This window comes from Loxodonta africana, chromosome 26 (assembly GCF_030014295.1).
Source record: "Loxodonta africana isolate mLoxAfr1 chromosome 26, mLoxAfr1.hap2, whole genome shotgun sequence".
NCBI lineage: Eukaryota > Metazoa > Chordata > Mammalia > Proboscidea > Elephantidae > Loxodonta > Loxodonta africana.
Window position 1 is genome coordinate 34,500,086 of NC_087367.1, and position 15,277 is coordinate 34,515,362.

General features: G+C 37.4%; 1 protein-coding gene across 13 annotated transcripts in view; it reads right to left on the reverse strand.

The window, feature by feature from the left end:
- BIRC6 (baculoviral IAP repeat containing 6) overlaps positions 1-15,277 on the reverse strand; it is a 582,018-nt gene that overhangs the window by 16,231 nt on the left and 550,510 nt on the right. The window lies entirely within an intron of this gene.

Consider the following 15,277-nt stretch of genomic DNA (forward strand, 5'->3'; position numbering starts at 1 on the left):
ATTTTTTCACCCTACCTATTCGATCTGTATGCTGAGCAAATAATATGAAAAGCTGGACTATATGAAGAAGAACGGGGCATCAGGATTGGAGGAAGACTCCTTAACAACATGCATTATGCAGATGACACAACCTTGCTTGCTGAAAGTGAAGAGGACTTGAAGCACCTACCAATGAAGATCAAAGACCACAGCCTTCGGTATGGATTGCACCTCAATGTAAAGAAAACAAAAATCCTCACTACTGGACCAATGAGCAATATCATGATAAATGGAGAAAAGACTGAAGTTGTCAAGGATTTCATTTTACTTGGATCCACAATCAACAGCCATGGAAGCAGCAGTCAAGAAATCAAAAGACGCATTGCATTGGGTAAATCTGCTGCAAAGGATCTCTTTAAGGTGTTAAGAGCAAAGATATCACCTTTAAGACCCAAGGCATGGTATTTTCAATCGCATCATATGCATGTGAAAGCTGGACAATGAATAAGGAAGATGGAAGAACTGACACCTTTCAATTGTGGTGTTGGCGAAGAATACTGAAAATACCACGGACTGCCAAAAGAACGAACAAATCTATCTTAGAAGAAGTACAACCAGAGTGCTCCTTAGAGGCAAGGATGGCAAGACTGTGTCTTGCATACTTTGGATATATTGTCAGGAGGGATCAGTCCCTGGAGAAGGACATCATGCTTGGCAGAGTACAGGGTCAGCGGAAAAGAGGATGGTCCTCAACGAGGTGGATTGACACAGTGGCTGCAACAATGAGCTCAAGCATAACAAGGATTGTAGGGATGCCTCAGGACCGGGCATTGTTTCATTCTGTTGTGCATAGAGTCAGAACTGACTCCACAGCACCTAACAACAACATACCATTGAAGAAAGTTGTTTTTCCTCTGGCTATATATACTTTCCCTTAATTCAAATCTGACACCTCTGAAATAACTGTCAGGGCATAGTTATTAGCTCTTTCCCCCCTTCTCTTTTAAATAATTATCATCTTCTATTAAGGTGGGTGAGGTTTAATCCTTATTTTTTCTACAAAGGCAGAGAAAAAATTTAAATTCTCATCACAAATATATAACAAGGGACTTATTTATTTTACCTCATCTCCTTTGAGACAAAACACAGTTCTATAAATTTCAGGCTGTTATAGGTTCAAACAATAATAAAAAATATTATTCTCAGATTTAGAGTCTACTTGGTTTAAAATAGAGGAGATACAAATTTTTCTTGGAATTAAACTCAAAGGATATTAATGGCACAGACTCTCACAATTTTTACTGGGTAACACACTAGGTGTTATCTTCTATCTATTCAGAAAAACCAAAAGTACTCTTCTGGAGGTAGATAAAAGCCACTTTTTTTTTTTCTACAGTGACCTCAACTATTTAGGAGCCAGGATATTCATATTATGGAATTTTTGGAGCCCAGGATTATCCGATAAGAGTAGTCATTTTATTTCACAGCACGATTTATTAAATGCCCCCAACAACCAAATCCTCTGCCATTGGCTCTTAGTGACTCTATAGGACAGAGCAGAACTGCCCCACAGGATTTCCAAGGCGGTAATCTTTAGGGAAGCAGCCTGCCACATCTTTCTCCCGAGGGGCAGACCGTGGGTTAGAACCGCCGACGTTTCTGTTAGCAGTCTATCGCTTTAACCACTCCGCCACCAGCGCCGCTGGTGCATGCACTTTATTACAGCCCATAAAAGACTGGGCATGAAATAGTTAAAAGTAAAACCTTGGGATGCAGTGGCACCACTAGGGGAATGTGGACTGTACCAGGTGACACTGTCAAAGGCCGTGATACCAAAATGACTGTCTATAAAAATTTTTGTACAGTGTTTCAGCAAAAATTTATTATTTTTAAAATAAAAATGTCCCTGAAGTTAGTTATAACAACAAAAACATTTTTTGTAAGCTCAGCTTATATGTAATAATATACCTACAAGGCTAAAACTCTATCCTGATTTAGTTTTTGAACTTTCTAATGAGCTCCTGTCAGAGCTGTCATTATTACTCAATTACAGTGACACTTCCAATCAAGTGGTTTCCTCTGCATGTGCTGTTGTTTTTGTTGCTGCTGGTATTTTCATAGTTGCTGATTTTGTCAAATTTTCTGGTGTTTTTACTACAATATTGTGGTAATTAGTATTTGTGCACCTAGATCAATACCTTTTCTGAGAATGAAGTAGTAGTTAACGGAAAGGAAGGAGTGTTATACAGCAATTACAATTTACAAGTAACATTCGTACAAAAAAAGAAACATTACTAAGGATTGTGTATGATCTGGTACAGGAGGAGGTCCATGCGGAAGTGACACCATTAGTTACTGCGCTGGACGACATCAACCCTAGTGAAGCCCCTATTGGCATAAAGATTTCTTTTTCTTAATAGAATCCGATTTTCAGTATTCTGGGGGGAGGGGGGAAGGACCTTACCTAGTACTGAGAAGCAGTATACAATGTTTGAAGTGAGACCACAGTACTCAAGTAAGTGTCCCTGAGAACCTACTTTTAACTCATCTGTAAAATGGGGATAACATCTTCTTAGAGGATGACTATAAGAATTAAATAAACTTTTTGGGGGATAAAGCAGCAGTATTTATAAGTAAATGTTCAATAATTAATACCCATTCTACCTTGGAATACCAATTGAGATGTTTCAACAACGACTGCAGCGCTAGAAACGCTCACTCATCTATGCCAAGAAATTTGGAAGACTGCTACCTGGCGAACCAACTGGAAGAGATACGTATTTATGCCTATTCCAAAGAAAGCTAATCCAATTGAATGGAGAAATTATCAAACAATATCACTAATAACACATGCAAGTAAAATTTTGCTAAAGATGATTCAAAAGCGACTGCAACAGTATATTGACAAGGAACTGCCAGAAATTCAAGCTGGATTCAGAAAAGGATGTGGAACAAGGGATATCATCGCTGATGTCATATGGATCCTGGCTGAATGCAGAGAACATCAGAAAGATGTTTACTTGTGTTTTATTGACTACGCAAAGGCATTCAACTATGTAGATCATGACCAATTATGGATAATATTGTGAAGAATGGGAATACCAGAACACTTAATTGTGCTCATAAGGAACCTGAACATGGATCAAGAAGCAGTCATTCGAACAGAACAAGGGCGATACCACGTATTTTAAAGTCAGGAAAGGTTATGTCTCAGGGTTGTATCCTTTCACCACACTTACTCAATTTATATGTTGAGCAAATAATCCCAGAAGGTGGACTACATGAAGAAGAACTCGGAATTAGGAATGAAAGTAGATGCATTAACAACTTGAATTATGCAGATGACACAACCTTGCTTGCTGCAAGTGAAGAGGACTTGAAGCACTTACTGATGAAGATCAAAGACCACAGCCTTCAGAATGGATTACACCTCAACATAAAGAAAACAAAAATCCTCACAGATGAACCAATAAACAACATCATGATAAACGGAGAAAAGACTGAAGTCATCAAGGATTTCATTTTACTTGGATCCACAACCAATGCCCATGGAAAGAGCAATCAGGAAATCAAAAGATGCATTGCATTGGGCAAATCTGCTGAAAAAGACCTCTTTAAAGTGCTAAAAAACAAAGATGTCACCTTGAGGACTAAGGTATACCTGATCCAAGCCATTGTGTTTTCAATCACCTCATAGGCATGTGAAAGCTGGATGATGAATAAGTAAGACCAAAGAAGAACTGATGCCTTTGAATTGTGGTGTTGGCGAAGAATATTGAACATACCACGGACTGCCAAAAGAATGAACAAATCTGTCTTGGAAGAAGTACAACCAGAATGTTCCTTAGAAGCAAGGATGGCAAGGCTACGTCTCACACACTTTGGATGTGTTATCAGTAGGGATCAGTTCCTGGAGAAGGACATCATGCTTGGTAAAATAGAGGGTCAGTGTAAAAGAGGCAGATTCTCAAGGAGATGGACTGACACAGTGGCTACAACAATGGGCTCAAGTATAACAACAATTGTGAGGATGGCACAGGACCAGACAGTGTTTTGTTCTGTTGTACATAGAGTCGCTGAGTCAGAATTGACTCAGTGCCACCTAAGAACAATAACATTCTATCTTGCAGTCAAAATTGACAGCATGTACCAGCAGAAAGTAAAATACAGGTAAAAGTAAATCCTAAACTAAAAATACTTCTTCATTTGTAGTAGGGCATTCAAGAAAAGTCACCATGAGTTCTGTTTTGATCGACAGAACTTAATGACACTTGAATCAAACAAAAAATACTATTTATCTTAGCTACACCTGGCTAAAGTGTTTTCGTAGAAACTTAGTTGAAAATGAATTAGTAATTAACAGGAAAACAACTACTACACATCATGGTATATTTTGTACATACTACCATGTTTAAGTTAATGTAACAATAAACACTACATTTTCATTCCATAGTATAGGTTTACTGGTTCTCAGTCAATTCTTTGATATTTCTACAAAGTCAAGACTTTTTCTTCATAGGCTGAATTTACTGTCCCTCTCTCTTTAGATTTGTTTTAGCATCCAAAAACCAAAAGAAGCTACCATTGTATGTAATTCCTTCAGGTCCTCTGAATCATGTAACTGCTTCCTTTCACTCTGCTGTCAAAACAAAATTCTTAACTTTTTTGTCTGGTCTTCTACTGTGTCACTCAACTAATTCTAAGTTTTGTCTCCTACTATTCTAATTACTATATTCCTACCTCTATACATTTTCACATTTTCTATTTTTAGAATACCCACTAGTTTGCCATATTCTGTCTTCTATCCAATTCCCACTAGGAATTACTATTTACTCCCTATAATTTAATGTTATATATATAATTTTTTTTTTATTGTGCTTTAGGTGAATTCCTAGCAATTCCCTGTCAATGTACTGCTGTAACTGCTTGTGAATGATCTTCAGCAAAATTTTGTCTGTGATATTAATGATATTGTTCAATAATTTCCACATTCTGTTGGATCGACTTTCTTCAGAATGGGCACAAATACGGATCTCTTCCAGTCGGTTGGCCAGGTAGCTGTTTTCCAAATTTCTTGGCAGAGATGAGTGAGTGCTTCCAGTGCTGCATCCGTTTGTTGAAACATCAATTACTGCAGCCTTGTTTTTTACCATGCCTTCAATGCAGCTTGGACTTCTTCCTTCTGTACTTTTGGTTCTTAATCATATGCTACCTTCTGAAATAACTGAATGTTGACCAATTCTTTTTGCTACAGTGAATCTGTGTATTCCTTCCATCTTCTTTTGGTGCTTCCTGCCTCGTTCAGTATTCTGCCCATGGAATCCTTCACTATTGCAACTTAAAGCTTGAATTTTCTCTTCAGTTCTTTCAGCTTGAGAAATACAAGTATGTTCTTCCCTTTTGGTTTTCTAACTCCAGGTCTTTGTATATTTCATTATATTAATTTACTTTTTCTTCTTGAGCCACCCTTTGAAATCTTCTGTTCAGCTCTTTTACTTCATCATTTCTTTTTCTATTTTTTTTTAACTGTGCTTTAGGTGAAAGTTTACAGTTCAAGTTAATTTCTTACACAAAAATTTATACACGTATTGTTTTGTGACATTAGATACAATCCGATCCACAATGTGACAGCACCCTCCCCCTTTCTACCTCGGGTTCCCTGTGTCCATCAACCAGTTCCTGTCACTTCCTGCCTTCTCCTCTTGCCTCTGGACAGGAGCTGCCCATTTGGTCTCGTGTATCTGACTGAACTAAGAAGCACACTTCTGTATTTTTTTGTTTTACAGGCCTGTCTAGTCTTTGTCTGAAGAGTGGGCTTCTGGAATGGTTCAAGTTGTGGGTTAACAGAATGTTGGGGGGCCATAGTCTCAGGGGTTCCTGCAGTCTCTGTCAGACCAATTAAGTCTGGACTTTTTACGAGAATTTGAGTTCTGCTCCACAGAGGATTTTATTCTTTGACTTGGTCTGGTACTTCAAAAAAATTATTATAAATATTTCAAACAGGAAAAAACAGAGTCTAACAATCCTTATTTGCATTAAGAAACCATATTATTTGAAATATCATCATCATTGGGGTAAGAGTCCAAAATACTCTTAACTGATAAAATGTTTAAAGCCATTTTAAAACAGTAAGTACCTGCCTATATGAAAATTATGCTATTGAGTAGAATTACAATCACAAGCTGATTTTCAGGCCTTTCCATTTTAAGAAAAATAGTAATGTGCCAGTTAACATTTATAGCCATTTACAAATGGGTGATTACATGAACCATTAAATATTGTTTAACATTTCTTGCACCTGCAAAAATATCTTTAATAACACCCTAAAAACCAGCTGCCACCAAGTCAAGTCCGCCTCATGGAAACAACATGTGTGTTAAGAGTAGAACTGTGCTCCACAGGGTATTCAATGGCTGACTTTTCAGAAGTAGGTGGCCAGGAGTTTCTTCTGAAGTACCCAAGAGTGGGTTCAAACCTTCAGCCTCTGGTAGCAGTCAAGTGCATTAATCTTTTGCACTACCCAATCCAAACACCACTGCCGTCAAGCCTATTCCAGCTCATAGTGACCCTAGAGGACAGAGTATAACTGGCCCATAGGGCTTCTAAGGCTATAAATCTGTACAGAAGCAGACTGCCACATCTTTATCCCATGAAGGGGCTGGTGGGTTGAAACCACTAACCTTTCGGTTGGCAGCCAGGTACTTTAACCACTGTGTCACCAGGGCTTGTACATCCAAAGATTTCTATTAATACCCAATTGGAACAAATTATTCACAAGCCATTAACAGGTATTTTAGGTGTCTACTAAATCATTCCCATTAAAGCCAGTTTCATGAGCAATGCTAAAATTTCATGCTACTGATAAAATGCAAGAATTCTTGTTGACAATCCCAATGAATAATACAACTTCTGATTATAAATTGGTTATATTGTTCACCTGTCACTATACAAACTGTCAGAACTATTATTAGGTTAGTGTGATATATGAGACTTATGGCATAAGATAACAATTTAATATTTAACATGTTAAAAACCATGCCAGAATTTATACAGATATTATTCTTTTAAGAGTATCACTGCAAAGAAACGAAGCAATTACTTTAATAATGCTTCACTGCTCAAAAACATCTTGGAATTTATTTTTAAATAGTATATCTAACCTTCAACACAAGTTTTGGAAGATTTTCAATGTGGCAAAAAATAAGTTTCCTTGGTGCACATGTGATAAATAATTAAGTATAAAACTACAACTTACAACTTTGGGTCTCAAGTAATTTCTTCAGAGCCTCTATACTTTGGCTCTGAAGAAAAAGTTTAAAACAGATTAGAAAGCATAATGTGATTCTGTGTGGTGGCACTTATTTCTGGCACAATGTTAATAAACCAACACATTTCAGATACTGTCACCCATGGTTTAAAAAAAAGAGTAAGAAACACTTGTCTAGAAAATTAAACATACGTGCATGTATCAGCATTCATCTTAAGTGAAATATTATAAATCCTCCTACAAGGGAGAAAGATTTTAATCTTAAGCATTCTAGTATACATGTATGTATATTTTCTATCTTGCCATCCATTTTGCAAACATCATTAGCTTAAAATTTGATATAATTTAAGTGCTATAAAGTACCTGTACAAATGTTTCCCATCACTGAGCTACTAAACTGCTTTCCTGTTTTTGGTCATTACAAATACATATACATAGGATAGAAAATGATACTGGTGAAGAGAGAGCTTCTTGGAACAAGTAGACACGTGAGACTATGTTGGCATCTCCTGTCTGGAGGGGAGATGAGAGGGCAGAGGGGGTCAGAAGCTGCTTGGATGGACACGAAAATAGAGAGTGGAGGGAAGAAGTGTGCTGTCTCATTACAGGGAGAGCAACTAGGAGTATAGAGCAAAGTGTATATAAATTTTGGTATGAGAGACTGACTTGATTTGTAAACTTTCACTTAAAGCACAATGAAAATTAAAAAAAAAAAAAAAAATTGTTCACCTCAGCTCTGCACCTCAGTAGATTAATGGAGAAAAAGACCAGCTTTCTTATTTTGTCAGAAAGCTAAACTATTACGATTGCAGCAATTCTAATCCGATACAGAACAAATTCAGTACATGGAAAATAATCTTCTCAAGCTGCAGTTCTCATACAATAGCAACCTGAAGCAGAAAATGCAAGGTTAACAAAACAAAAATTAAGGGTCTCCTTTGAGTTTTTCTCTATGGTAACATAAATGTTGACTAATAGTAATATTGGTTTTAGAGCTGTGTTTTGGGTATCTAAGGAACAGAGATCTAAACTGTACATCAAGTTATAGCACTATCAATGGTTATCATTAGTTGGGTACCAGTAAGAAAAATGATTAAATCTTTTTCATCTACTGTTAAAGCTGAGAGTTGTCCAGCGGTTTTGTCTTCAGTTAATACATATATTATTTTTAGCTCTTGAGAGAATCTGGGGTTCTATTGCATAACAGGGTCTTTTTCAAATCATGGTCTGTTTAAAAATTGTCTAAGATGTTTTATGCTACTCCTATACAGTAATATTTTCCAGGAGGTCAATGTACCTTTGGAACATTCTTTATAATCTCCTTGCTTGGAATTAAACTTCAGCACTACATATACAGAAAAAAAAAAAAAAAATACAGAAGTTCCTTAATAATCTAGATGTCATCCAATATGCACATACGGCTTGGTAGAGGAAAACAGTATCATATTCATTCTGGAAGACTGGTCGTTTTGTAGGCTGCTTTTGCAATCTATCTTGTCATTTTCTTCATAGTAGTGCATTCAGATAAAATCTTCATCTGCATCTTCCCATGGTAACTGCCTTAGTTCAGGTCTTCTGTCACCTCTCACTATAAAAAATCAAACCCATTGCTGTTGATTCTGACTTATGGCAACCCAATGTGTTACAGAGTAGAGCTGCTTCATAGAGTTTTCTTGGTGGAAATCTTTAGGGAAGCAGATTGTCAAGCCTTTCTTCCATGGTGTCACTGGGTGGGTTAAACCGCAAACTTCTAGGTTAGTAGTCAAGGGCAAACTATTTGTGTCACACAGGAACCTCCTCTCACTATATAACTGTAATAATCTACCAGAATTCCTAGTGTCCATCTCTTGCTGTTATGCTGCTTCTAGGTGCAGTCCAGTCAGTTCTCACTCATATCCACCCAATGTACAAAAGAAGGAACCACTGCTTGGTCCTATGCCATCCTCACAATCGTTGCTTTGTTTGAGCCCATTGTTGCAGCTACTGTGTCAATCCATTTCATTGAGTGTCTTCCTCTTTTTCGCTGACCCTCTACTTTACCAAGCATGATGCCGTTCTCTAGGGACTGGTCCCTCCTGATAACATGTCCAAAGTACATGAGATAAAGTCTTGTCATCCTCTCTTCCAAGTAACATTCTGGCTGTACTTCTTCCAAGACAGATTTGTTTGTTTCTCTGGCAGTCCAGGGTATATTCAATATTCTTTGCAACATCATAAATTCAAAGATATCAATTCTTCTTCTTATTCGTTGTCCAGCTTTCATCTGCTTATGAGGTTGGTGAAAATACCAAGGCTTGAGACAGGTACACCTTAGTCCTCAAAGTGATGTATTACATTAATGCATTTTATATGCACCATTCACACTAATAGTGTTATCACCTGAATAAAACTGTTACTTGTTTCCTACTACCTAGGAATAAAATCAAAGCTCCTTACTGGCACCAAAGGCCCTGCACAGTATATATCCAAATTATTTTTTAGCCCTTTTCTCTCCATTAAATCTTCTCCATGGTTCCCTATACTCCAGCCAAAATTCAGGAAGCTTGTTGTGCCCTGAATATATCCCATACTTTCTCATCTGTATAGCTTTTGCTCATTTTGTTCTCTCTGCCTAAAACACCCTTTGCTGTCATCCTTGATTTGTAATTTTACCTAACTTTCAAGGTCCAGGTGAAACGTCACTTTAATATAAAACCTCTTCAACAGAAGCTAAACCTTCATAAGGTGCTTGCATCACTCTGTACCAGATGAATTCTCAGAAGGTAGAGACTCTTTTAATCATGCTTATATTTCTGACACAGAACTTTTAAGAGAGCTTTCCATAAATTCTGGCTGAAATGGGACACATGCTATTAAAATCAGTCTTTAAATCATATAGAAATGTATACCAAAAACTATTATAATCTTTTAACTTTTTATTTTTAAATAATAGCAGACTTACAGGAAGCTGCAGAAATAGTACAAAAAGACCCTCTGCACTCTTCATCTAGCTTTTGCCAACGGTAACATCTTAAATTTACTAGACCACCTTACTCAAAACCAGGAAATTAACATTGGTAAAATACTATCGACTAAACTACAGATTTTATACTGATCCCATCTGTTTTTATACGCATCTATTTGTGTGTTTCTGTTGTTGCCACTGAGTCAGTTCTGACTCATAATGATCCTATGTACAACAGAACACTGCCTGGTCCTGTGCCATTCTCATAATCATTGTTATGCTTGAGTCCATTGTTGCATCCACTGTGCTGATCCATCTCATTGAGGGTCTTCCTCTTTTATGCTGACCCACTACATGCTTGGCAAGTATAAAAGGAATACTTGCCAAACATGATGTCCTTCCCCAGGGACTAATCCCTCCTGATATTTGAGACGAAGTCTCGCCATCCTTGCTTCCAAGGAGTATTCTGGCTGTACTTCTTCCAAGGCAGATTAGTTAGTTCTTTTGGAGGTCCAAGGATATTCACTATTCTTCACTAACACCAGAATTCAAAGGTGTCAATTCTTCTTTGGTCTTCCTTAGTCATTGCCCACCCTTCACATGCATATGAAGCAACTGAAAATACCATGGCTTGGGTCAGGCCCACCTTAGTCCTCAAGGTGACATCTTTTTTTTGACACTTTGAAGAGGTCTTTTGCAGATCTGCTCAATGCAAAATGTCATTAGATTTCTTGACTGCTGCTTCCGTGAGTGTTGACTATGATAGTGCAAAACTGAAAAAGCTGTTTGTTGTGTAAAAAATATTTTTAATTAGCCAAAATTCAGAAATTTTGTTGTGTCCTGAACATAGCCCACACTTTCTCATCTGTATACCTTGTGCTCATTTTATTCTCTCTGCTTGAGATGCCCTCTGCCTTCAACTCAGCTTCTGAAATCTTACCTATCTAACTTATAGACAAAATGTTGTTCTTTTTGTTAGGTGCCACGCAGTTGGTTCTGACTCCCAGTGACCCTATGTACAACCAAATGAAACACTGCCTGGTCCTGTGCCATCCGCATAATAGTTGCTATGCTTGAGCCCATCGTTGCAGCCACTGTGTCAATCCATCTCATTGAGGAACTTCTTGTCTTTTGCTGATCCTCTACTTTACCAAGCATGATGCCCTTCTCCAGGAACTGGTCCCTCCTGACAATATGTCTAAAGTACGTGAGATGAGGTCTCACCATCTTTGCCTCTAAGGAGTATTCATTCATCATATACACAATAAATTTCATAAGAAGTTCCCCTGAACAGTCAAAAAAGAATCTATGAAATCAGTTATTTTTCTTATTGTACTTTAAATGAAGGTTAACAGAGCAAATTAGTTTCTCATTAATTAATACACGTACTGTTTTGAGACACTGGCTGCCAACCTTGTGACATGTCAACATTCTCCCCCTCTCGACACTGGGTTCCCCATTTCCACTTGTTCAGCTTTCCTGTCCCCTCCAGCCTTCCTGTTCTTGGCCCTGGGCTGCTGTGCCCGTTTAGTCTCATATACACGGTTGAGCTATGTGTATTACCGTTTGTTTTATGGGCCTGTTTAATCTTTGGCTGAAGTATGAACCTCAGGAGTGACTTTGATACTGAGTTAAAAGGGTATCTGGAGGCCATACTCTCAAGGTTTCTCCAGTCTCTGTCAGACCAGTAAGTCTGTTTTGTTTTTTTTTTTTTGTGAGTTTAAATTTTGTTCTACATTTTTTTTCCACCTCTGTCCAGGACCCTATGTTGTGATCCCTGTCAGAGCAGTTGGTGGTGGTAGTCGGGCATCACCTAGTTGTGCTGCACTCAGTCTGGAGGAGGCTGTGGAAGTTGTGGTCCATTAGTCTTTTGAACTAATCTTTCCCCTGTGTCTTTGGTTTTCTTGGGGTGGGACCAGTTAAGTATCTTAGATGGTTGCTCACTAACTTTTAAGACCCCAGATGCTATTTAGCAAAGCAGGATGTAAAACATTTTCTTTATAAACTATGTTAGGCCAATTGAGCTAGATGGCCCCCGAGACCATGGTTCCCAGCCTCAGCCTAGTACTTCGGTCCCAATTAATTTAAAATTTGACAAGTTACAAGCACTTTTCTTTAGTTTTAAATGAGACATTGCTCACTTGATAGTTTGAATATATTTTGTCTCAAAGAAATTCCAAAAAGAAAGGTTGTTGAGTCTTGGCCTAAAAAATCTACTAATTGAGTAGATATTTTGTAATATTTCATATCTATCAAAGAATAATTTCAGCTATATATGAAAAAAATTAATTTCTACCATGATGGATGTGCTCCAGCTATGTTAGGTCAAAAATACAGATTTACTAAATTTAAATGCAAATGAATGATGTTTTCCTTATTGCTTCATTCCACTATATGACAGAACAAAAATATGTAATGCCATCAAGTGGATTCCGACTCACTGAGACCCTGTAGAAATGCAGACAGAGTAGAGCTGCCCCATAGGGTTTCCAAGGCTGTAGATCTTTACGGAAGCAGACTGCCACATCTCTATCCCATGAAGGGGCTGGTAGGTTCGAACCTCCAAACTTTCAGTTAACAGCCGAATGCTTTAACCACTGTACCACCAGGGATCTTATCCACATATTGATATTATTTGTGCTGTTTTTCTGTACAACACTATGCAAGCTCTATGAAAGAGTTAGATGCAGTTGTTAAAACTGTTCAGTATATACCTGTAATGCTCTATATCATGGACAGTTTATGGAACTGTTGAACTAAATGGAAAAGAACGAAGACCTGTGTTTCTCGCAAATGCTTGTGGTTTGACTTGTGGTAGAGTCTTAAGAAGATTTACTGTACTATTTACTCTGATTCAAGGTTATCTTGAAATAAAAGGAATACTTGCCAAATATTCAGTAATTAATCAAAGACAAAAAATTAGCAGTGAAATATGCCCACCAATATCCTTTCAGCACTATTCACAATGGCCAAAAGATGGAAACAACCCGTGTCCATCAACAGATGAATGAATAAACAAACAGTGGCATATCCATACAATGGAACATAATTTGGCCATAAAAAGAAAAAAAATTCTGCTACATGCCACAACATGAAAGATCCCTGAAATCATCATACTGAGTGAAGAAAGTCAGACATAAAAGGACAGATATGTATATGAAATATCTAGAATAGGTATTTAACCCAAACCAAACTCACTGCCACTGAATCATTTACGACTCATAATGACCCCACGGGGTTTCCAAGGCTATAAATCTCTACAGAAGCAGACTGCCATGTCTTTCTCCTGCGGAGCCACTGGTGGTTTTAAGCCATCAACCCTTTGGTAAGCAGTTGATCGCTTTAACCACTGCGCCACCAAGGCTCCTGAATAGGCAAATACATAGACACAGAAGTTCATTAGTCATTACCAGGGCTTGGGGGGTGGGAATGGGGAGTTATCGGTAAGTGATCTGCGGTTCTGTTTGGGGTGATGAAAAAGTTTTGGTAATAGTGGTGATGACTGTATACATGGTGATTGTCAACGAATTGTACACTTAAAAATGGATAAAAACGGCAAATTTTTTGTTACATATATTTTATACAATAAAATTAAATCAATGATTTTACACATTTTTCTAACATGAGGATTTTAAATACACTTGACATTATGTAAATTGGATTAAAAAATACATGAACAATTTGAGGGATGCACTGGTGATAATTATACATTTAGAGCTGCTTTTCAACTTACGCAGTACCTCTTGAATTTTATGTTAATACTTAGTGAATAAGTTAGTAAACTTATAGATATAGGTTTGAAACTCATATGCTTTTGGTTTAAAGTCCAGTCCATTCTTCTAAAAGAGAGAAACAGGTTTTGTTAATGTGGATATGAATATTAAAGGAAAGTTATTTTTGATACTGGATTCAGTTATTGGAAAACTTTCAAGTATGTTTGCAACAACTTATGTATAGGAACCTACTGTAAACTTTATGAAAGCTGAACAAAAATTAAGTACTTCCAATGAATGTTTAGGATCCAAAACTGAGATTTGCTGTAAGTGTAAACTGTACACTGGACTCTGAAGATTTAGCATAAAGAATGCAAAATATTTCATTGACAATTTTTTTTGAATACATGTTGAGATGATAATATTTTCAATATTGGTTAAATAAAATACATTACACCTTCTCACCTATGGACTACCTTGTTATCCAACATTTCACATTTATAACAGTAGTAAAAAATCTACTATCCGACTATTTTTCATATTAACGACATACACCTAGCCATAAATAACGCCAAGGTGCAAGGTGAGAGTAATGCTGGCTTATGATAGTTAAGTTTATGTGTCAATTTGGCTGGGCCATGATCTCAGTGGTTTGCCAGTTATGTAATGATGTAGTCATCCTCCATTTTATAATCTGATGTGGTCATCCTCCATTTTTGCATAACTGTGATTTTGCATAATGACCTGGTCATTGGAACCTAACCATCACGGATAAGTGAGGAGATGGTTTATTAAAGTAAATCTAATGTGTTTCTTATTACTATTTTAATGTGCCTACTAGAAAATTTAAAATTACATATGTGGCTCAGATCAGAAGAAAGACATGGCAGTCTACTTCCGTAAAGACTTACAGCCTTAGAAACCCTATGGGCAGGCAGGACTACTCTGTTCTACAGGGCTGAGTCAGAATTGACTCGATGGAAGTGGGTTTGATTTCTACTGGACAGTTCTACCCAAACTCATTGCATATGACATTATCCCACTACTAGACTGTTAGAAATCACCTGACCCAATTTAAGCTAATTAGATTCTCTTTCATAAAAATGTGAATTTGGGTGAAAGCATTATGCAATTAAATGCAGAAAATAGAACTGAAAGATAAGGTACACTTGGGGATGGAGGCCACTATTTCTGAGATGGCCATGATGGAGCCTTATGAATGCCGGTAAGTGGATCAAGGAAAAGGAAACAGATGAACAACATAACTGTTAGTTCTTTGTTTCTCTCTCCCTGTCTTTCTCAAGCCCACACCCACACAACCCAGCATGTACTTAGCACCTGGTGGCTTTCTATTTCCCAGGGGGCTACTCTCCA